At 35.9% G+C, this 23,772-nt stretch overlaps 1 pseudogene; it reads right to left on the bottom strand.

Moving 5' to 3' along the window:
• Positions 1-22,172: 22,172 nt before the first annotated feature.
• On the bottom strand, positions 22,173-22,270 carry LOC112914625 (U6 spliceosomal RNA; annotated as a pseudogene).
• Positions 22,271-23,772: the final 1,502 nt, after the last annotated feature.

Genomic DNA, 23,772 nt, shown 5'->3' with positions numbered 1-23,772 from the left:
ACACCTGAAATGTCATATGGGGAATCTGGATTGATGAGCTTAAACATTTTTAAGTCAGTTTCCCTTGAATCTTCTGGAACTACAGAAGTTTCCCACTCCTCCTTATTAAAGCTAAAGCATTAGCCCACTTAAAAATAAAGCCAAAGCTATGACTTACAGAATAGCATGTGTTGTGTTCAGGATCCACCTCCATCTCTTCTCTTGGCCAACAGACATATAAATAAGGTCAAGCCATATTGTAACTCAGTATTGGAAGCACTGGGCCTGTGAAGGAAAGAAAGATATTATAAGGGCATCTGGGTGGCTCAGTTGGTTAAGTGTCTGCCTTTGGCTCAGGTAATGATCCCAAGGTCCTGGGATTGAGCCCACACTGGGCTCCCTGCTCAGTGGGGGGCCTGCTTCTCCTCTCCCTCTGCTTCTCTCTCCCCCTGCTTGTACTCTCCCTCTCCTTCTCTCTCTCTTTCAAATAAATAAATAAAATCTTTTTAAAAAAAATATTATATATCAGAATGCTGCAGATGCTAGCCACTATGTATTGGCAGAACCAAGATCATCTGGGCAGTCCATAGGATACCACATCTATCAACTATTATTGATAACCTCATGTTAATCAGACTACAAGAACAAATAGAATCTATATCTAAAGCCTTGGTAAAATGTATACATTCAGAGGATATAGATAAATACTACAAAGTTTAAGGAGTTACCATTTCAATGAAATTTTATGTTTCCAGTGATGTGAGGCACACTGAAATATTCCATATAAAGTAAAAGAAAAATTATTGCATGTTCCATCTTATCACACACACACACACACACACACACACACAAAAGCACCATCCCTGATAGGCTTCCCTGTTTCCTGGAAGTAGTGTGTACCACTGGTAATGCTCCTCTACCCATTTACCAAGACACAAGGAATCCTGCCAGCTTTGATTTGGACCCATTGAGAAAAGTGCTTTTCAGCAGATTTGGCCTACAGATTAAAATACTTCATGTAATTAAATCCTTGCATTATCACACAATTGTCAAGGTTGGTGTTAGTATATTTCTGTTACATGTGAGAAATTGAGGCACAGTAATGTTTAGTGACCTATCTATGCTACAATAATGTATATTAGAACCAGTGTTTATACCTATGGCCTTTCTAATAGGAAATATAAGAATCACGTGGACTTTAAATCACCAGTAGTAAAAGGTATGATCCTACCAAGTTCTTGGAGAAACAGAACTTCAATTGGGGCTTGAATATGTTGAATAATGGAGAAGATATCAGAGAATATTCTAGAACACAGGTTGACAAATTATGCCTCCTAGGCAAATCCAATTCAATGCTTTTTTCTGCAAGTTAACTTTTATTGGAATACAGCCACAGTCATTTACGGACATGCAGTGTATGGCAGTTTCCATGAAACAATGACAGAGTAGTTGTAATCTACCCTTAGCGATGTAGAAAAACACAAATATTTACTATCTGACCCTTTACAATAAAAGTTTGCCAACTTGTGTTTTAAATACATTCATGAGGGATCCCTGGGTGGCGCAGCGGTTTGGCACCTGCCTTTGGCCCAGGGCGCGATCCTGGAGACCCTGGATCGAATCCCACGTCAGGCTCCCGGTGCATGGAGCCTGCTTCTCCTTCTGCCTGTTTCTCTGCCTCTCTCTCTCTCTCTGTGTGTGTGACTATCATAAATAAATAAAAATTTAAAAAAATAATAAATAAATAAATACATTCATGAGATAACAATACAAGAGTAGAAAGAGAAAATTTTGAATATTCTTAGCTCTGTTTGTTCACAGTTATTTTCACACACCTAGAATGATGCTTAGCACTTAGCACACATTAAAAACTCTTGTTGAAATAATGTTAAATAAAAATAATAGAGCTCTGTAGAGGGTTTTGAATATAATAATGGCATAGTAAAAGAATCATTTAAGGAAAATTATTCTGGCAATATTTTCCTACAAAAATGGGAGGAAAGTGATTTTGGAGATATGAAATGCTTGGAAAATCCTACAAGAGTTCAGATAAGAAATAATACATTAGTTAGTTTGGTATCAGCACGAGATAAAGTAGGGGAATTAATGGAAACAACATTCTGAAGGAACAAAAAGACTACCTGCATTTGATTGGATGTGGATATTATATCCTTTGGATATTGTATTCCTTCACTTTATCTCTAATGATTTGTAATAAACACCATGTTTTTTAGACACACATGACCCTCTGTTAGAATTTTATAGAAACTTGTTATTAGTCTTTCTTTCTTATCCATGGGATATTACTTTTAAAAGCCACTCAGATCAGGAACCAATATTAGCACCAACGCAAAATTTTCTTTCAATGGTGACATATAAATTGAATTTGCTTCTTGCTGGTTTAGTCAGAAACTTCACTGATTTAGTTGTCTTTTTGTTTAAAGCCCTCTATATACTCTTTCTACTTTTTCAAATTCAGCTTCTATTATTTTTCTAAGACGATCCCCCTGAACTTAGACTTGATTGAATTGTGTCTGAAACCAGATCTTGCTGAGGATACATTCACAGTCATTCTGTTCAGAGAGAAAGCAAAAATAACAGTCAATGCCAGATAAAAATATTTGTATTGAATGTGTGACTTGCAGTCTTTCTTTCTGACTCATCTCCCTCTAAGAAAGATAGCATTTCTAAACAAAATAATAAAAATATTTCAATTTTTTTGGAAGATTAGGTAGACTTTTTATTTTCCTTAATATTTTCTTTCCTGTGGATAGATGGTACATAGGTATTTGCCATGGCAAATACTTTTTATGATTATTTGAAAATTATTTTTAAGGGAAAAACACTGAATCTTATTTTTCATATTATTGATAGGATAACAGATCTCCAAGCTATATATACCACCTCACTGATTTTATTCAAATCTTATCAATTCATCCATTCATCAAATATTTATTGAGCACAACTCTAAGTGGTAGCATGTGATCTCATTTTAAGTTTTACATCCAAGAAGAAATACTAAGGAACAACTGAATAATTTTTAGGTTTGCTGATAGATAAACTCCCTGAAAGCCAGGCCCATGGTGAAGCCTCATGAGAAAAACTAGACAAGGATCACAGAGGAAGCAAGTGGGAGACAATATATGGTCTCTAAGATCTCGATGAGGTTGGTAGTTGGAGAACTTGGGCACACGAACTGGAATGATAAAAACAGTATGTCTGAAAATCAAAAAAAAAAAAAAAATAAGTTGAACTATCAGAAGTGGCCTGATAACAACGTTGAGGTTGTGGCTAATACAATGTCTGCAGAAAGAAGGTTATAAAAGTCCATAGGGTGTTGCTCTGCAAGGTGGTAGAGTAAGAGGCTCCAATCCCCCATGGAAAAATTAAATAAACAATACAGACCCAACTAAAATAGCTTTGTGGGAGCTTTGGAAACCAATCAAGGATCTGCGGCAACCAAGTAAATGTCTAATCGAGAAAAATCTGCACATAATATGATGAGGAATTTGGTGTTTTTGGTCACACTTTTCGCACTTCCTTCCTGGCATAGGTACAGTGACATCAGGAGGAAGTAGCCCAATTCTTCCCCTAAGAGGAAAGTGGAAGTCATTTGCAATGTCCTGATTGTCTGTGGACAGCCCAAGGGAATCAATTCTATAGATCCTGACTCAGAGCTCACCCTAAAGGCAGCATGGTTTGCATCTGAGGTTGGGAGCTACAGGAGACAGGGACAGGCAGCAAGGCTCACGAAAATTTCAGAAAGGGGAAAGGAGAAAAAATGAGTGGGAAATATCAGAAAGGGAGACAGAACATGAGTGACTCCTAACTCTGGGAAATGAACTAGGGGTGGGGGAAGGGGAGGTGGGCGGGGGGTGGGGGTGACTGGGTGACGGGCACTGAGGGGGGCACTTGATGGTGAGCACTGGGTGTTATTCTATATATTGGCAAATTGAACACCAATAAAAAATAAATTTACAAAAAAAAATAAACTCCTTTGATTTAAAAAAAAATCAGATTCACAGATGCTCTCAGATAAGAGAATGCAGGCAGAGAAATAAGGCTCAAATGAAACAGCAGGGAGACACTTAGGGAAATTAAGGTATTTAAATATAGCCCTGTGAAATTGGAAACACACACAAGTGCTGCCAGGGACAACACTCACCCAGAAAAAGCCTCAGAAGATCCTGAGCCTTTAAACAGGCTGATTAGTGAAGATTTTCTCGTGTGAAGTCAATCTGAAACCACTGGGAGAAGCTATTTTTTCAGTACCCAATTTTGCACAAAAGATCACAATGCAGATAAGGAACTTGGAAACATGGGCCATTCAAAGGAACAAAATAAATCTTTAGAAAATAGCCCTGAAGAAACACAGGCTTACCTTAAAGCACATATAAAATTAACTCAAAATTGATCAGAGACCTAAACAGAAGAGTTAAAACTATAAAACTCTTAGAAGAAAATATAGTGTGGATACTTCACGATACTGGTTATGGTAATAGTTTCTTGGATATGGCATCAAAAATACAGGCAACCAAAGGGAAAAAATAGATCATTTAAACCTCAAAATTTAAAACCATTGATTATCAAAGGACACTATTAATAGAAAGAATGAAAGGACAACATTTAGAATGGGAGAAAATATTTGCAAATCATATGTCTAATTAGTAGTTCATTAATATCCAGATCATATAAGAACTGCTATAGCTCAGTTAAAAAAAATTAAAGTGGGCAAAAGAATTGACATTTCTCCAAAGATGATATATGAATGTTCAACAGGCATATGAAAAGATGCTCAATCACTATTTATTATGAAACTGTAAATCAAAACCACATGGAGGTATCACCTCACAAGGAATAGGATGGTTACTATAAAAAGAAAAGAAGAGAACAAGTGTTAGAGATGATGTGGAGAAATTAGAACCCTTGTGAACTGTTGGTAGGAATGTAAAACACTGCAGGTGCTATGGGAAACATCATGGTAATTCCTCAAAAAAAAAAAAAAATTAAAGACAGAATTATCATATGATCCAGAACTCCATTTCTGGTTATATAACATAAAGAATCAAAAGCAGGGACCCCAACAGATACTTGTATCCCCAAGTTCACAGCAACATTATTCACAATAGCCAAAGGTAAAAGCAACCCAAATGTCTGTCAATAGATGAGTGTATAAACAATATGTGGCATACCAATAGAATATTATCCTGCCTGAAAAAGAAAAGAAATTCTCATTCTTGCTACAACACAAATGAACCTTGAAAACATTATGCTAAATGAAATGTCAGTCATAAAAGGACAAATAGTGCATGATTCCATTTATATGAGGTACCTAGTGTAGTCAAATTCAGAGATGTAAAGTACATTCATGGTTGCTAGGGGCTTTGGTCTTGGAGGAATAGAAAGTTATCATTTAGTATAGAGAGTTTCAGTTTGGGATGATGAAAAATTCTGGAGATGGATGGTGGCGATGATTGCAAAATGATATGAATGTACTTAATGACTGAACTGCATACTTAAAAATAATTAACCTAGTAAATTTTATATTATGTAATATTTTAGGGCAATTTTAAAATATCACATTAAAAAGTCATTGTAAAGGAACATCTGACGTAACTGAGAGGTTAGACTCTTGGTGTTTAATCTTTATGGATAGGGAAGTCACTGGGAAGGATGAGAGGAGAAAAGAAGAATGTAAGGGGGACAAATGTCTTGAATGAAAGATGCTGTGACCAGGAGGCTAGTAAATGTCAACAAGAGGAAGATATTGTAATTCTCAGATGAGCAGCTGGGAAGAATACTTGCAATGGTCTGGGATTGGCAATATGGCTGAAAGGGGCTACCAGTCCTACTTCCTGAACCTAAGATACACAACACATTAAAAAAAAAAAGTTGCTTTCAGAAGGAACTACAGGATCAGCTAAGCGGGTTCATCTAATAATACAGAAATTCCAAGTTATGGTGACATAAACCAAATAAAGACACAGGTTTTCTCTTTCACCTCACATGGACAGGATTAGGCATTCATGTGCAGGAATGATCACCACAGAATCAGGCTCACTATTTTCCTCATCTGCCTTCATATGAGTTTGATTTCATCTCACATGTTAATAAAAGGTACTGGAACTGTAGTGATGACAATCGTATTCCCGGCAAGCTGAAGACAGAAAAAGCAGGGAAGCTAAAACATGCTTCTGGATGAGTTACTACTCTTCAAGAGTTTCAGAAAAGTCCAGCCAATTAATCACCACTAGCTTCCTTTCGCTGGCAATGTCTAGATACAAGGAATGGTTGGAAATAGAGTCATTAGTTGAAGACATTGTGGCCCAGATATTGGGCTTCTGTCAACAGAGAAGACAAAGACGATGGACTTGGGGTGAGCTATGGCAATCCTGTTACCTTTGGGAAATTGATACATTTGATACACTTGGTATGATTTGGTTCCAGCTAAAGGAAGAAAGAGAATGGAAAATCTCAATTTATAGAATCAGATCTGGCTCATATTTGGCAAAGTTCAGTAAGGCATGTGGGGAGCTAGTGATAATAAGTAATGATCATGCGACCCATTCAAGCATTTTTATAACTTTATAACCAACTTGAAATTCAAAACCAAATGCCCCTATTGAACAAAGAATAGTGCACTTATTTCATACTAGCGATTATGGAGAGGCTACATACACAGTACTGAACAAAGTGAGCTGGCAGGGTCCTCATGGCAGTACTGTTTTAGTGGTGCTAAAGAAACTAAACTGACATACAATAAATAGGTAATTCAAGCAGTAGCAGCAACTGCTATAACATGGAAAATCCTTGTTGCTATAAAAAAAAGTCAACATTTTTTTAAAGATCATATTATAAATATTTTAGGCTTTGGGTCCAAATGATCTGTATTGCAATTATTCAACACTACTATTATAGTAAAAATAGCAAAGACAGTATGTAAAGAGTAGATGTAGTTGTGGGCCAATGAAACTTTATTTACTAAAACAGGTGGTGACTAGAAACGGCCCATAATCTTCAGTGTTCTGATCGCTGCCATAAGAGAAGAATTTTAAACTTATAATGCAAACACACACAAAACAAAAAAACAAAAACAAAAAACAAACAAACAAAAAAACAAAGAGAAGATGAGGTGAAAACAAATGAATTTAACCAGAATGAATCTTACTATCTAAAAAAAAAAAAAATTACTATCTACTCAAATATATGGTAATATGGATAGCAAATCACAATAAATGCCCAACTACTATGTAGTTTTTTAATGCTTTTTATCAATCTTCTTCTCTATAGTAGTGTTAACACATTAGCTTTGAGTTGATGGTTAATGTCTTCATGCATTTTTATTCTGAATTATTTTCTTTTCCCTTTTCAACGTTTTAGCAGCCTTCAAATTGATGGTTTTCATAAAAAAAAATCTTCATCAGATTATTTATTCTCTTTTTTTTGCTAGGGCTAATAAATCCATTTCAGAAAATTTATAACCGAAATCTGAAGTCAGTCTACAGATTAACATGGAAAATAAATGACTTTCTATTTTAGTTTTGCCTGGAAAATCACCCCCTCAGTCTTTGCACTTACTCAAAGATTTCACTTCGTCCTCAGCTATTTCTTTTATTCTATTATCAAACTTCCCCCCCACTGGATTTACCAATTGATGGTTGTGTTACTTTTCTTTTTCAGTCTGTGCTGTGATAACAAAATACCTCGGACTGGCTTACACAACTGAAATCTATATTCTCACAGCTCTTGAGGTTGAAAGCCAAATATAAGGTATCAGCAGGTTTGGTTCTCCTGAAGTCTCTCTCTCTCTCTCTCTCTCTCTCTCTCTCTCTCTCTCTGGCTTGCAGATGGCCACCTTCTCCCTATGTCCTCATATGACCTTTTCTTCTGTGTGCACACATCCTTGGTATCTCTTCCTCTTTTTATAAGGACAGTAGTCCTATTGGATTAGAACCCACTCTTATGACATCATTTCACCTTAATTACCTCTTTAAAGGCCTTATTTCCAAATGTAGTTACATTGAGGGTTAGGGATTCAACATACAAATTTTGGGAGAACATAGTTCAGTTCATAACAGAAGTTAAAATATGTCTCCATTTGTCTGCTCCATTATTTCTTGTCCCATACGTAAGGGTTGTCTCTGACATTTATGATTTTCTGTTGAAGACACCAAGTGCTTTCTTTTTAGCTTCTGGATCCTCCCTACAGGTTATTCCTCACACAAACACACACACGCACACACACACACACACAAACACACATACACACAGAGTCATTTTAAGAGAAGAGAATAAAAATATTGACAGCCCCAGTAAAAAGAACTAAATTAATTTATTTTGATCATGGAATATTACAGTGTTCTATAAAAGCATATCAATCATTATTCATTATTTGCTGTTATTGATCAATATATAAAGATGATACATTAATTTTTTAGATGATACATTAGATACATTAATTAAAAAATAGAAAGCTAATTTTATATCTTGCCTTATGTAGAAATGTAAATGATTTGCTCCTATGACATCTTTTATTTAAATTACAGAGGGTCATCTCAATATATTATACTAAATCTCAATAAAAAGCACTCATAATGTGGGTAATTTGTATACCTGCTAAGGTAACCCAGAGTAAGTAAAATGTCAGTATTACATGTATTGACTTTATTTAGAAATTTACTTCACTCCCTGCCCTATAACTAGAAGGTAATTAATGAATAAAACACTTTAAACAAAGCAAACTTATTTTCTTTGGCCAAAGACATCATCCTTTAAAGTTGTGAGAGAAAGGATGGTGTGCTAATGCAATCTTAAAGATGTTATGCTTGCAAAGAAATAAAACATTCATCTCATATCTATGTCAGATGTCACAAATATTTATCCACCACCATTTATGAGTTATAATCTTCATTTCTTTTTATTTATTTATTTATTTACTTATTTATTAATCTTTATTTCTATTTTCCAGGACACTTCTGTTTGGAGAGATGTTAAATTAAGAAATCTAAGAGAAGCATGTTTAGTATAGTCAAAAACAAGAACAGAAATAATAGTATTGAAGTTTTATCAAAGATCATTTACTAGGGGTACCTGGGTGGTACAGTGGTGACCAACTCTTGGTTTCAGCTCAGGTCATTATCCCAGGGTCCTGGGAGCGAGTCCTCACTTGCCTCCCCACTCCGTGGGGACTCTGCTTGCCCCTGTCCCTCTGCCCCTCCCCCCTCTCTCTCTTTCAAAGATCATTCCCTCAGTTTTAATATCTCAGACTAGAAACCTATCAAAGGACGGTTCAGGGAATAATAAGCAATATGTCTAAGTTTGCTACTTCAGAGGAGAAAGCCAAGAAAGGCCACAGAATATAGAAGGAAGTGCTTACATCTTAATGATGAGTAAGACTTTTTTCACGTTTAAAGAACCATTTTGAAGAAGCTACAAATGTAAATGCATTTTGAGTTTTCCTCAAACAAAAACGTCAGTAACCAGAATTAAGCAGAATCCTTAGCAGCCGTAATTTTACAGCTGCCCATTGAAAGTTGCATCACAACTAAATCCTTAATGTCTTCAAATTGACTTGGGCATTTTTCCTAACCAAAGCTTCGAGTTCACTCTGGACCTGATGAGAATGCAAATACGGAATGGAGGGTTCTGACCTGCTACCACAAGAACACATCTTGTTCTCCAACAGATATTTTTATGACTTCCTTCTATGATTTTGTTTTCAGTCAGATTAAATTGGTCTCAAAGCCACTATGAGGGCAAGATGGAAAATGACATACAGAGGGAACAAGAACCACTCAGGAAACAGTAGCATTCTTCCTTATCGGCAGACCTCTGAGGAGCCATAAATGTCACCTCTAGCAGAGACACTATTTATTACAATATAAAACCAGAGCAAAGACTCCCCAAAAGACGCTTTAGTTTTTAAATTGACACATACAGGAGCCACTTTTCTATGCACACACAAGTCTCTCATTACCTCCCCCACCACGGAGTCTCCAGAATCACAGCAGGAGCTTTGTAGAATCTCCACTACCCATGTCAAAGACAAAGATATTGTCAAGATCTTTGAAGTGGAACTGATCTATCTGAAAGTCACGTTGACATTTACTCACCCTTGTCAGTTAAATACACACTCAAACTTTTACTATTTCTAACTTACTTTTTTTTCTTTTATTCTCACCTGTTTCAATTCTGTGAGTTCTTTGCAGTCAAGAAGAATTCTCGGGATGCCTGCATGGCTCAGCAGTTTGGCATCTGCCTTTGGCCCAGGGCATGATCCTAGAGTCCTGGGATCGAGTCCCACATCAGGCTCCTTGCATGGAGCCTGCTTCTGTCTCTGTCTCCCTCTATCTCTCTCTCTCTCTTTCTCTCTCTCTCTCTGTCTCTCATGAATAAATAAATAAAATCTTAAAAAAAAAAGAAGAAGAATTCTCATTCACAGTAAAACAGATCTGTTGCATAATGACAAAGGAGATAGATTTAACACTGTTCACCCAATGCATACTATTAGGGTAACTACCAGAAATTTAACTAATACGACATTTATATTTTATGTGACCCTATGTAGTTACTACACAATTATTACATATGAAATTATAAATAGGTGTGTGTGTGTCTGTATAAAAACAGAAAAGTCAATACAAATAAATAGGTAGCTGGTGGATAGAAAGATCGATATTCCCTTTAATTTCACAGGCACCCTGAACGCCACATATATTCCCGAAGACTTTGCAGTAAGATTATTTTATTCATGAAAAACAAAAATAGGGACTTACAGGAAATGTCCTGTTTCTGCCTTTTGTTTTTTTTTTTTGTTTTGTCATTTTCTTTCAGGTTAGAGATATTTTGTAAATCGTCAAGGCCTTAGGTCCCATTTTATATATTATATGTGACTTAAAAGTTACTCAAAAATAAAGTTAGGGGCACGTGGGTGGCTCAATCTGGTGAGTGTCTGCCTTCAGCTCCGGTGGTGATCCTGGGGTCCTGGGATGGAGCCCCTCCATTGTGGGCTCCCTGCTCAGCAGCAAGTCTTCTCAGTCTCTCTCTGCCCCAACCCTGCTTGTACTCTCTCACCTTCTCTGTCTCAAATAAATAAAATCCTTAAAAAAATAATGTGTTAAACTTGATATACTATCAAAAGGCCTAAATGATTTGCATAAATAGTTCCAAATTTCATTTGAACTAGCTGGACAAAGTAAAGACGTCCGCCCAGGAAGAGTGACAGGATGCACACAGGGCAGTTCTGGAGAACTGAACTTAACAACAATTATGTTTCTCAGTTTCAAAGGCAGAAGTTTTGTGGAGGAGAGGAATAAGAGATGCCTTGGGGATGAATGGAAATGGGGAAGTGATAAAGGATATAAAAACGATTGACCTCGGAGCTCCTGGCTGGCTCAGTTGGTACAGGGAGCAATTCCTGACCTCAGGGTGGTAAGGTCAAGCCTCACATTGGACGTAGAATTTACTTAAGAAAAACAACAACAACAACACAGCAAAACAATTGACCTTGTTCAGGAAAGAGGCTTTACATTCTATAGAATCTCCATTTTACAAATGTAGATGGGTTCGGGATTTAAAATATAAAAGTTAACCCGTTAACTATTTAAAGATGTATATTTGGTGAATTAAATGGTACGTCCGTTTGCTTTTACTTTAAGCCATAGTGAAATGTGCTTCCATCAATAATACTGAAGAGTAAAGGAGCTACGATTTAATATATTTTAATGAAATGATTTTTAGGTTGATTTTAGGTGGTCAGCATAGAATTTGATCAGTCTTAGATTCATTAATTATTAATTTTAACAATTAGTAAAATGCACTAATTACTTAGCACTCAGTGAGAATTAATGCTACTTAACAAAACTCAGGCAGTTTTGATAATAAGTGCTAACCCAGCCGTGATAATGTTAAAATTTAATTTTTCCTAATTAGTAAATTGGAAATTTCCATCAAAACTGATTGAGAAAAATGTCTTAAAAGCAACAGCAACAACAAAACATCCAGAGTTCTCTCAATGTAAAATATAAATTTCGGACAACCTGAGATTTGAACCTAGATGAAAATATTTACTTTGATGCTGACTAGATGCTCCCCTAAAATATTGTTGTCTGGTAAAAATAAATCTGAAGATGACCTTTAGTGGACATTATCCAAATACCTAAACAATGATAAGAAAGAAGTCTCACAAAAATTGGTATAGGCTTTTGAAATATTTACCACTGAAAATGTTCTTGGCAGAAACCTTTGGTCTATGTCCAGGAACATTCCCCAAAACACTACTCCTGTAGTCCCTTCACAAAATAAAAGCAAGAAAAAACAAAATTTGCTTCCCCATTCTTCCTCACCCTTAAGGTGTCCATTTCATTTTTATGACCAATGAGATGTAAGGGAAAGCCTTTTGTAAAATATATTTACTTTTCTTTGGAAAAAGATAAAACATACATGAAGAGAGCCTATGTCTTCCCTTCCTTTTCTGTTCTCTTTCTTTCCCCCTTTCCTGAGTTTCTCACCACTTCTTACCTTAAACAGTTATGTAAGTATGTGTGTATGTATTATTTTTACACGGCCCATTGCCACTAGGATCAAGTATTAAAACAAGGTTGAACTGTTCAATGAGGTTGACCAAATAATCTGATACTTCAGATTTTTTTGTTACATTAGATAATGAATTGTCTAGCTAAGCTAGATAATAAATCGTATAATTAGATTAATGAATTGCCTATATCAACAAACCATTGTTCTTTAGACCTTCTGTTAACTACAGCGAAATCATTTCTAATTTGTAACATTATTAAGCAAATATTGGATATAAACCTGATATTTTTTTTCTCTTTAAAAAGATTTTATTGATTTATTCATGAGAGATACAGAGAGAGAGGCAGAGACACAGGCAGAGGGAGAAGCAGGCTCCCTGCAGGGAGCCCATGTGGGACTCGATCCCAGGACTCCAGGATCACGCCCTGGGCTGAAGGCAGACGCTCAACTGCTGAGCCACCCAGGTGTACCCTGATATTTTTGGTTTTAAAGGACAATATAACTCCACCTCAATATCTTTAGGAACAGATATTAGCTACATCCAGAAATCCCAGAAAATTAAGAATTCATATCTATATCTATCATCTATCCATATACATATGCCAATAGAATGGCATTTGAATTGAGAAGTTTATCTTTCCTATAAGCTGAGCCTCTGTAAAAATAGGCAATTCATTAATATTTTCCTAATAAAAATCTCTCCAAATTAATTACTTACAAATAGTGACAGATTGTCATATTTAAGCAAGTGTTTCATATACCTCAAATATTCCTAGTGGGGAAAGAAAACAATTTGAAAAACAATAAATGTAGAGAAAACTTTTCACATTTACCTTATACCATTATTAAAATATGAACAGCTACAAATATAAGAGTAGAAAACAGCAGAAAGTTCTTAATACATTGAGTAAAGTGAATGTTCATCTCAGTTTATCTAAGTTGCCTAAAATCTCTGGATCTGTGAAATTTGTAGGGGAAATTTTCACTATCAAGTTCCCCCATCTTCCATTTTCCTGTTATCCCAAAAAATGACCTGGTAATTATGTATCTTTTGAACATATTTGGATTTTTGAACCCTGATACTCGCTGTCTTGCACAAGTTTATAAGGTGAAGAGAAATAGAAAAAAAAAATAAAAAAAGAAACAAAAATTAAAGCCAAAATATTTGTTTGTTACACTCAAATTTTAAGGGCTTTTGTTTGTTTTAATTTTTTTTTCCTTTATTTGAGAGACAGAGAGGCGTGAGTGGAGAGGCAGGGGGAGAGGGAGAAGCAGACTTTCCCCTAAGCAGGGAGCCAGATGTGGGGCTCGATCCCAGGACCCCATGATCATGACCTGAGCTGAAGGCAGATGCTTAACCGACTGAGCCACCCAGGTGCCCCTAAAATTTTAGTTTTAGTTTTACCCAGGTGTCCCTAAATCGACTTTGGCATTGATTTGCTGAGCAGTATCAACTGATAGACTCAGGTAACTACTTGACTTCAGGGAGCTAAGTCTTAACTACCATACTGTACAGATAGATGCTGCTTCACTCACAGAGACTTCCAGTGCATAAGCCATTGACATCTATAAAATAATCTCTCTCTCTTGAGGTTGTGAAGGAATACTATTTTTGAAAGCATAAAATGATAGAGAGATTCCATATTGAGTTTTTATTATTTGATTCATTCTTCCTACCTAACACAGACTTCATACAAAAAGGATAATGTAATATCAAATGGTTATGAAAAACTGAGTGGAAGAAAAGGCTGCCTGTGTATTTGTAGACTGCAATTTCAATAGCCAGATGCTCATTTTGTAATGTGATTAGGTCTGAGCAAAGAAAGATATGAGAAGCCCCACACATTCTCCTTTCAGAGTATTGTATTTTTTATTAGAAAACAACAGTTTTGTGCAAGACATCCCCTAGGTTTTGAGAAACCAGAAACTTACTCAAGGTTTTACGTCTATACTTGTCCAATTTATTTTATAGCTCCCAGTTGTCTTGGGAAAAACATGTGATCAAGATATAAATAGAATTCTGAAGCAATTCCATTTCTTTCTATCTGTAGGCCTAGAAAATGTTGCCTCAATATTTCCAGGAAGTATACCAATATATTATTCAAAATTACAGTGCAAGTGGATTTTACAGCTGCTCCACAAATTTTATGTACTCTGTTCAATCAATCACTAATTGACATAAATGCAATAAATGAGCAAGTCTTGTAGAGAATCCAAACGGAAAAAAAAAAAAAGGTGATACATTATAATCAATCCGGGGTGACACCATAAGACAGAGCAATGTCTCATCACTGGGAGTAGAAATGGAAGATTGATCTCAAGGAAAGCTTCTTGTTCCGACTTTGTCAGAAACTGTGTGAAATTAAACAGGTAAATTGACTTGTTCAAACCTCATTTTCCTCTTTTCTGCTAATGAGCTAGAAAAAAAGGCTATCACTTCTAGGAATAGGAGTTAATAACAAATTCCAATGATGGTTATGAAAAAGTTTGTGGGAAGTGTTAAATGTACCTTAAAGAAATTTCAACAGAAGAGTCTGGTGGACATTAAGGTGATTATTGTAACTCCACTCCATGGGGAGAAAATAAGGAGGGAGAGAGACAGAGGCACATGATACTTTCCAAAGGTAGTCTGTGGAGCTGGGTGGAGGAATCAGGCTAACCTACCCAGAAGTGAGCTGAATCAGGTCAAAGTTTGTGTGTCAGGGTAGAGGATGAGGCAGGAAATGACCATTCCAGGAAAGAAGAGCAGATAAAGGTAGGAGAGAAAAAGGTGTATTTAGCGATTAATGAACAAAACACATTAACGGAAGGAGGAGCTTTATCGGAGAAGGCAGGAAAGGAGCAGTGGATAGGTAGGCTGGAGGAGATAGTCTTTGGGAGGCTTTGAATGCCATGGTAAAGCCAACATTTTGAAAAAAAAATCATTTTTCCTTGCTTACAATTTTTTAAAGTAATTCTTTTTTTTTTAAGATTTTATTTATCTATTCATGAGACACATACACAGAGAGATAGAGAGATAAAGACAGAGAGAGAGGCAGAGACACAGGCAGAGGGAGAAGCAGGCTCCACATAGGGAGCCCGACACGGGACTCAATCCCGGGTCTCCAGGACCAGGCCCTGGGCTGAAGGCAGCGCTAAAGAGCTGAGCCACCCAGCCTGCCCTATTGCTTCCATTTTTAACAGAGATATCTAACAAACCATTTTAGGACAAGATATTAAATATTAAATGCATCTCTAAAATTTGTTTAGAACAATATGACACCTGTGATGAGCACCATGTAATGTATGGAATTGTATCTCTATGTGGTACACCTGAAACTAATATCTGTCTTAACTAGAATTAAAATAAGAATGTAAAAAAAAATGACACTTTATTTTCATAAGGAAGAACATCTGTGAGAAATATTGGTTTTATGATGAACACATTCACAATTGAACTGGACATAGGGATTATTAGTATTATTATTTAAATGATACCCTGAAGAAAGGAACTCTAATATTTAAAATTCATCTGTTCCAATGACAATATTTAATAATATTCATGTCTTTTTCAATACAGAATCTTCAAAACTCTCTTTTCAAGGAAATTTCCTGAAAATGTTAGTGATTTCATTAAAGTCAGAAACTGTGATATGACAGATAACACAAATATCAAATTAATTTTCTCTTACTTCTATGTTCCAGTTTTTGCAGATTATATGTATACAGGCTACTTTTCAACCTTGTGTTTTGGGGACACCGGGGTGCTTCAGTCAGTTAGGCCTTCAACTCTTGGTTTCAGGTCAGGTCGTGATCTCATGGGTCCTGAGATCGAGCCCCAGATTGGGCTGCTCAGTGGGAGTCTGCTTGAGATACTCTCCCTCTGTTCCTCCCAACCCCCTTAAATAAATACTCTTTAAAAAGAAAAAAAAAATTGGAATCTGGTAACAAAATAAGGAATAAAGCATGAGATTTTTACTTTTTGCTATTTATAAAAAAAAAAAAAAAACAGAAAAATTAGAATTAAAGAAATAGCCTATTTTTATTGGATACTAACCAATGTCTGGCCCCATCTTAGGTCGTTTCTGTAAATTGAATTTACCTGGACATTAAAAGTAAGGTGCTACTATCCCTGTGAACGCTTGGTCACAGAAAATCTTTAAGTAATGTGCACAAGATCACACAGCTAGAGAGTCACGGAGCCATGATGAAGCCCAGGTGTCCTGAATCTAGAGCATCCTTTGTTATCTCTATTTACTGCTTTTAGTTTTAAGTCATATGTGTCCAGGTTCTTATGTGTAAAACAAGGCAGCGATGATCACCTCGTCAACGTGTCATATGGATAATGTGCATAAAACTGAAAAGCATGTGAGAGACACTCAGACTATTAATTCCTTCCCCTAGTCTTTCTGCCAGTGATAAAAATCTCTAGACAAAAGCACAAAATTCACCAAGTATCTACTATTCAAAAGTACCTTCGAGTACCTTTAAATGACATTTCTTCACAACGAGCACAGGGGGCTGCATGTGAGTGTGGGATCCCTAAACTGTACCCCTGAAACTAACATCACACTGTATGTTAACTACCTGGAAGTTAAATAAAAACTTTAAAAAATAGTATTTATTTTTGTGAAGAAGGCCATGCTGGCTTAGCATTTATAAATTTAGAATATTGTATGTTGTATTTTCTTAGAGTTGGGGCAAAATTAGCATTTGAACACTGAGGGTGTTCTTAAGACAAACAAATGAAAACAAAGCCTTCAAACAGCATGGAATTTTATTTGAACTCTCCAAGTCTCTGATTTTTTTTTTTAAGATTTTATTTATTTATTCATGAGAGACACAGAGAGAGGCAGAGACCCAAGCAGAGGGAGAAGCAGGCTCCATGCAGGGAGTCCGACGTGGGACTCGATCCCAGGACCCCGGGGTCACGCCCTGATCTAAAGGCAGGTGCTCAACCACTGAGGTCCCCAAAGCCTCTGAATCTTATTGTGAATTACACACTTGGAAAATTTTTCACTATCCTCATTTCCACTCTAAGGAAATGTTATCTTTCCCGTCCTCATTTGGCAAAGACTATTGAAATATTTGAAATAATTGTATCACTTATACTGTAATTACAGAATTGCTCCTTTTGCACCTTTCTTAAAATTTGATATTGTTATTGATTGAGGATGCTCCATGGTGAATTCAAAGTGCACTTGAAATCTCATTTTATGAAGATATATAATTATTTGACCTTTCTGCTTCTATCTGACAGCTGGTAGTGCTCCTGATGATGGCAGGTTGAGGTGCATAATCTTATATTTATTTTGCAACTCGTTACATTAATAGCTGTGTCTTTTGTTCTTAGTTGTAATGATTTTCAATGTGCTCACTTTGTATTGAATTTGAGGGGTTTTTTTTTTGACACTGAAATTCCTTTTGTCTATTCTTGATCACATCTCTAATCTCTCTGCAGGTCAGAACGTTCATCTTTCATCCCTTCAAATATATGCATCTCCTCAAAGTCACTCTTCACCAGGAAGAGTAATTAATATAACTTTTCCACTTCTTAGCCCCAGTTTTTGAGTCAGTTATAAAATGCCATTTCTGAGATCCCAGTTAATTCAGTGCTTAGGTCAAACATGTAGGGGATATATAGAACAATCTCTGGAAGACTTTTCCATTTACACAACCTTCTCTGCCATTATTTCTTTTTTATATATAAATTTATTTTTTATTGGTGTTCAATTTGCCAACATATAGAATAACACCCAGTGCTCATCCCGTCAAGTGCCCAGCTCAGTGCCCGCCACCCAGTCACCCCCACCCCCTGCCCACCTCCCCTTCCACCACCCCTAGTTAGTTTCCCAGAGTTAGGGGTCTCTCATGTTCTGTCTCTCTTTCTGATATTTCCCACTCATTTCTTCTCCTTTCCCCTTTATTCCCTTTCACTATTATTTATATCCCCCAAATGAATGAGACCATATAATGTTTGTCCTTCTCCAATTGACTTATTTCACTCAGCATAATACCCTCCAGTTCCATCCACGTCGAGGCAAATGGTGGGTTTATTTCTAATTTTACAAAGTCCCAAGTATGTCGACAATGAAATACAATGTTGCAGTTTCTGTGATGCTTCCTGAAATGATAAATTATTTGTTTTATGTCCCCGTAAAATAAAACACGTAAGACCCTCGGCTGTATAGGTATTTTATAAAAATACAGTCTGTCTCCAGAAAGTATTCATATAGGAATGTACATCCTTCTCTAATAGTTTCAGACCATTTGTTTAGCTTCTCTTTGATAAGTGACAGTCTCTTTTTGTCCTTAGAAAAAGTCCTCATCCACGTTCTTCCAACAGGTGCATTAGTGCTGGAAGATTGTCAGGTGGATAATGAGAATTCAGCGACTTGAAAAGGCATGTCATATTTCTGAAAATGATGGAAAGTCACTTCCCACCTCTTTCCTAAGGTAGATGTCTTATTTTCCTGCCAATCTCCTGGCGTCACATTAGTCACACATTCTTGATCTGGTCAGATTCATCAAATAAACGATTTTTATCAATTACGTGACAGTTTATATTGTCCAAACTTGTGATGAGCCCCACTGATTTTTCAGCATCTCTTCACGGATGCATCCAATGCCCTCCATCTACCATTGCAATTCAGTGAGAGATGCTGATGGAAACATCAATGCTTAGAAAAACCCTCTCTTCCTGTGTTGCACCCGGATAGCTGCTGTTCATTCTTTAGATTTTAACCTAGGGATTATCCCACTCAGGAAACTTCTTTCTCTTTGTATATCCACATCCACCCATGCTCTCAGACTGAGGATAACCGGTCTTCATTTCTGCCTCTGAAGTGCTCTGTGTACACACCTATACACCTATTAAAGCGCTCCATGCAGTGCGATAACATGTCTGTCTCCCAAAACTAGATTGCGAACTCAACGAGAAGCTTTAGGTCTATATGCAAAAAAAAAAAAAAAAAAAAAAAAAAAATTCATCATTAGAGGTATAAAAAAGGGTGATGTATTTCAATTTATGTTTTATTAGAATGAAGGCCTCTTCGCCTCTTCACATCCATTCTGTTGGTTTCTGGGGGTTACCACACAAAGTGATAAACCAGCAAGTTGTTTAATACATGGTCTAAGGAAGACACTCATTGATTATTTACTGTTTTTCATTTAGTGATTTTCTTAATCTTCTGGTAGAATTTAAGTACTTTTACCTGATACCAATAATTTCACTTCTAAATATGATGTTTAAATCCACATTTAAGAGCTGGTATATTCCAGCTTCACAAATGAACGCTTCACATCTGTCTTCCACAGTTCATTCATGGCCTCTGATTATTCTTTTCTTTTTTTTTTTTAATTATTCTTTTCGTTATAACATTATGTTCTCATTTTATGAGTGCCATACCTTTTGCTGTCTCTTTGAAATGAACATAGAGACTGGAACTAGAGAATTGTGAGTTCCATGATAAATGGCATCAATTAAATAAATAGGAAGCTATCTATTCAATTGTATAACCAACAATATTCTGATTTTTCTTTCAGATTTCTTGAAGGGTTTAGGGAAATTGCTAGTGAGACCTAAAAACGTAAGTATATGAATAACTAAAGACAAATTAAATAAGTGGAGAGTTATAAGGGAAATGACAATCATAATATTCAACTCAGTTATAAATAGCTACTTTAATAAAACTGATAAATATTTAACAAACTTTCTAATTTGATATATTTAATAAAAATACTAAATATTTAGTTTATCAAAATAGGTAATATAACTATATGGGAGAGAATGAGAGAAGAGATATAATATGGGAGTGAAAACAAAAAGCTCAATTTTAAAAAAACTAGCGAATAGAGAGATAATGCCTAAAACTTTGAAAAAACAGTAAACTCATGTTTAAGCATCATATCTAGAAAGGAAATCGTCAGTATCAGAAATGTACCTAAAATTTAACTTAAAAAAATTTTTAAGCATGTATCCAGAGAGGATGTCTAGAGGGTGTGAAATAAGGCACTGGACTGAGGTGAGAAGGACCACACATTTATCGAGAGGCTTTTAAAATATATGGATATTAGGTCAATTTGTATTAATTTATAAGTTTTAATGAAAAACAGACATATTTGTTTATGACTTAAAATATTTTAGAATTTAGTTCAAAACTTTATAGTTTTATAGTGCAAGTAAGCATAATTGAGAGGTATACTAGACTTATGAATCTAATTTCTTAAATCTAGAGTGTGTATATATCTATTATATTCCATGTAAATGGGAAACTAGAAGAGAAGTAAAAAAACAAAACTTTCCTCTGTGGGCCCTCTTATTTATTAGGGGTCTGTGGTGTTGAGTGTATTTTATGTTACTGGAAGAGTATAAGGATACAAATATCTAACCAAATTAAAAAGTAAAAAGAAATTAATAATTCAGAGAAGGACAGTGTCATAATTACACACACACACACACACAATACCCTCAGGGGCACCTGGGTGGCTCAGTGGTTGAGCATCTGCCTTCTGCTCAGGCGGTGACCCCAGGGTCCTGGGATCGAGTCCCGCATCAGGCTCCCCTTCTTCTTTTTCCCCTTCTCCTCGTTTACCTCTCCCCTCCTCCCTCCTTTGCACCAACACTTCCACCGCACGATGACGCTTCCAGACACTGGAGTACTAGGGACACCAGGCATTTTTTCGGTGTGAGCAGTGGCAGTCTGCTAAATTGCAATGCTGTGACAGCGCTGCTCCCCAGAGAGCTGGTGTGAGACGGTCTATCCACATGCGACACACCTGCCACGCTCCTTAGACTAAGTGAGGATAATCCTTCTTCAGATGACAGCCAGCTGATGAGTATTCCCAGGTCCAAGATGCAACCCAGATTCTAATTAACCTGATTAAGCCTGTTGTACATAACTGCATTTTCCCCCCTCTTCCTTTGATCAAGTTGTCACTATCTATTTCGATATTCATCTTTTTTCCTGTTATTTACTGGTCAAGATGTGCTACAAATAGAAACAATGCAAGGCCTCTACTTTTCAGTTGCTAGAATCCTCTCTGGTGCCCTCGCTTCCCTCACAGGCCAAAAGCAACAGCATCCATGACAAGTTTGAGATCTAACAGGGGTAATGATGATTTACTAATGTTCAAAATCACTTGTGCGGAACATGTGGAGATACACGGTGTTCAAACAGGCAGGATTAAGAAGAGCACACTCTGGCTGATAAAATAAAAAATAGTCTTTACTCTCATGGGAAGTCTTGGCCATGCTGCGGTGGAATGTTTCATAAAAGGGATAATCCGCATGATAGCAACTCAGAGTCATGCAGCTTTGAAGATTAGTTGAGGGAACTTAGTAACCACACTCCTATTGATGTCCAGCATGCAGGTCAGTGACAGGTCACTTCAAATATTTCAGTAATGAAGAACAGAATATGATACAAGGATCAGAATTTGACTTTTGCGTTCACAGTGGCTTCACCCTTCATAGTCACCACATGCCTGTTTTGTTTTCTTGAGTTTTCATAGAGGGAACATAAACACAGAATTCAATGGATTATTATCCTCAGATCTTAAAGCACTATCATAATTAAATCACATGCATCCCTTTTTAACTTGAATTTATATGTATATTTAAACAAGTATTCATTTGAATTTATGTATTTAAATATATGTATTTCCATAACTATTTTAAGTAACATAATGGTTATTTGTGAAATTATTCTTGTGCAGGACCAGGCTCATCTTCTCTGTATCATTCCACTTTTGGGGTATGTGCTGCCAAAGCCAGCACAGGTATTGGTGAAATTACTGTGCCTCAAGTTAAAACATTACCGACAACTTGATTCTAGATATTTATGTCTCTTTTTCTTATTCACCCACGCCCACCAAGTGATGTGTCCTTAATTTGTTTGACAGTAGTTTGCTTTTTTCTTTTTTTTTTTTTAGTAGTTTGCTTTTTAATGTATTTTTGCAATACACATATATTTCTTGGTTTTGCTTTTTAAAAAAATATGTAGTCTCACGCAACCTGCTTTTTTTACATTGCATTATGACATTAAAATTCATTTATATTTTGCATGGAACATTAATTCAGTAATATTCACTGCTGTGTAATACTCTATGAAGAATGTATCACAACTTACTGATAATTTCTCCTGTTAAAAGACACTTGTGCCATTTCCATTTGTATTGCTGTTATGAATAATGATGCTATGGATATTTTTATATATATCTCATGTGGCATAAGTACCAAAATGTCTTTGCATATATACTTGGAAGTAACATAACAAGGTCAGAGGATATTTGAATATTTACATCTAAAAGAATGCCAAATTGTCTTCTAAATTGTTGCATCAACTATAAGTTTTTAATAAATCCATATGATCATAAATAGCTTGCATTGCCTTAAGTTTTCCAATGGAATGGATATAAAATGGTTATTAATATAATTAAACACTCCATATATCCATTGGCCATTTTCTCTTCTACAGATGGCTTGATAATATCTGAGTGCATTATTTGAGTTTTTATGCCATTCTTATTTATTTGAGGAAGTATATACTTATATCTAGATCTGTAGCTATATCAGTTCTATGTACCAGGACTATCTTCTCTAATTAGTGGTTTATCTGTATTTTCTTTAATGAACTTTTGAAAAATGGAAGTTTTAAGTTTATTTTTCAGGTACACGAGCATTTTCTTTTTGTTTTTAGATCCTTTTGTATCTTGATTAAGATATCCTTCTTATAACAATATAATAATGCATACTTTAAAAATTAATCGTTACTTGGTTTTCATCAAGGTCATTACAGCAATTCAACGGGGAAAGCAAAGCTCTCCAACCACTAGTGTTGAAATGATGTCATGTTAAAAAATAAATAATAAAAACAAAAGCTTTGACCCCTATGTAATATCTTACATCGTAAGACATAGTTATTTTGAGATGCATCATAGATAGAAACATAAAAGCTAAAACTATATGGTCTCCAGAAGAAAAGAGGATAATATCATCACAATTTGGGAGTAAGCAAAAATTTCTCAGAACTCATAATGTGCTAACTACAGAAGAAATGTGATGTTAAAATAATGATTAAATAATGATAAAAAATAATAAAGACATATAAAGCACAGTGTTTCTAATTTGCTAGTCTGTACTTTTCCAAGTGGCAAACAAATTGGCTAAAGTAATAGTAAATAGTAAACAGTCCAAGAGTGGGTAACAATACAACAAGGTTCATCAAGGGAAGTACTGGTCAGATGTATGACCTTGAGTTCTGTCCACTGGGCAGAGCA

The sequence above is a fragment of the Vulpes vulpes genome, chromosome 5 (genome assembly GCF_048418805.1).
Source record: "Vulpes vulpes isolate BD-2025 chromosome 5, VulVul3, whole genome shotgun sequence".
NCBI lineage: Eukaryota > Metazoa > Chordata > Mammalia > Carnivora > Canidae > Vulpes > Vulpes vulpes.
This window is presented reverse-complemented; position numbering and strand designations above follow the sequence as displayed.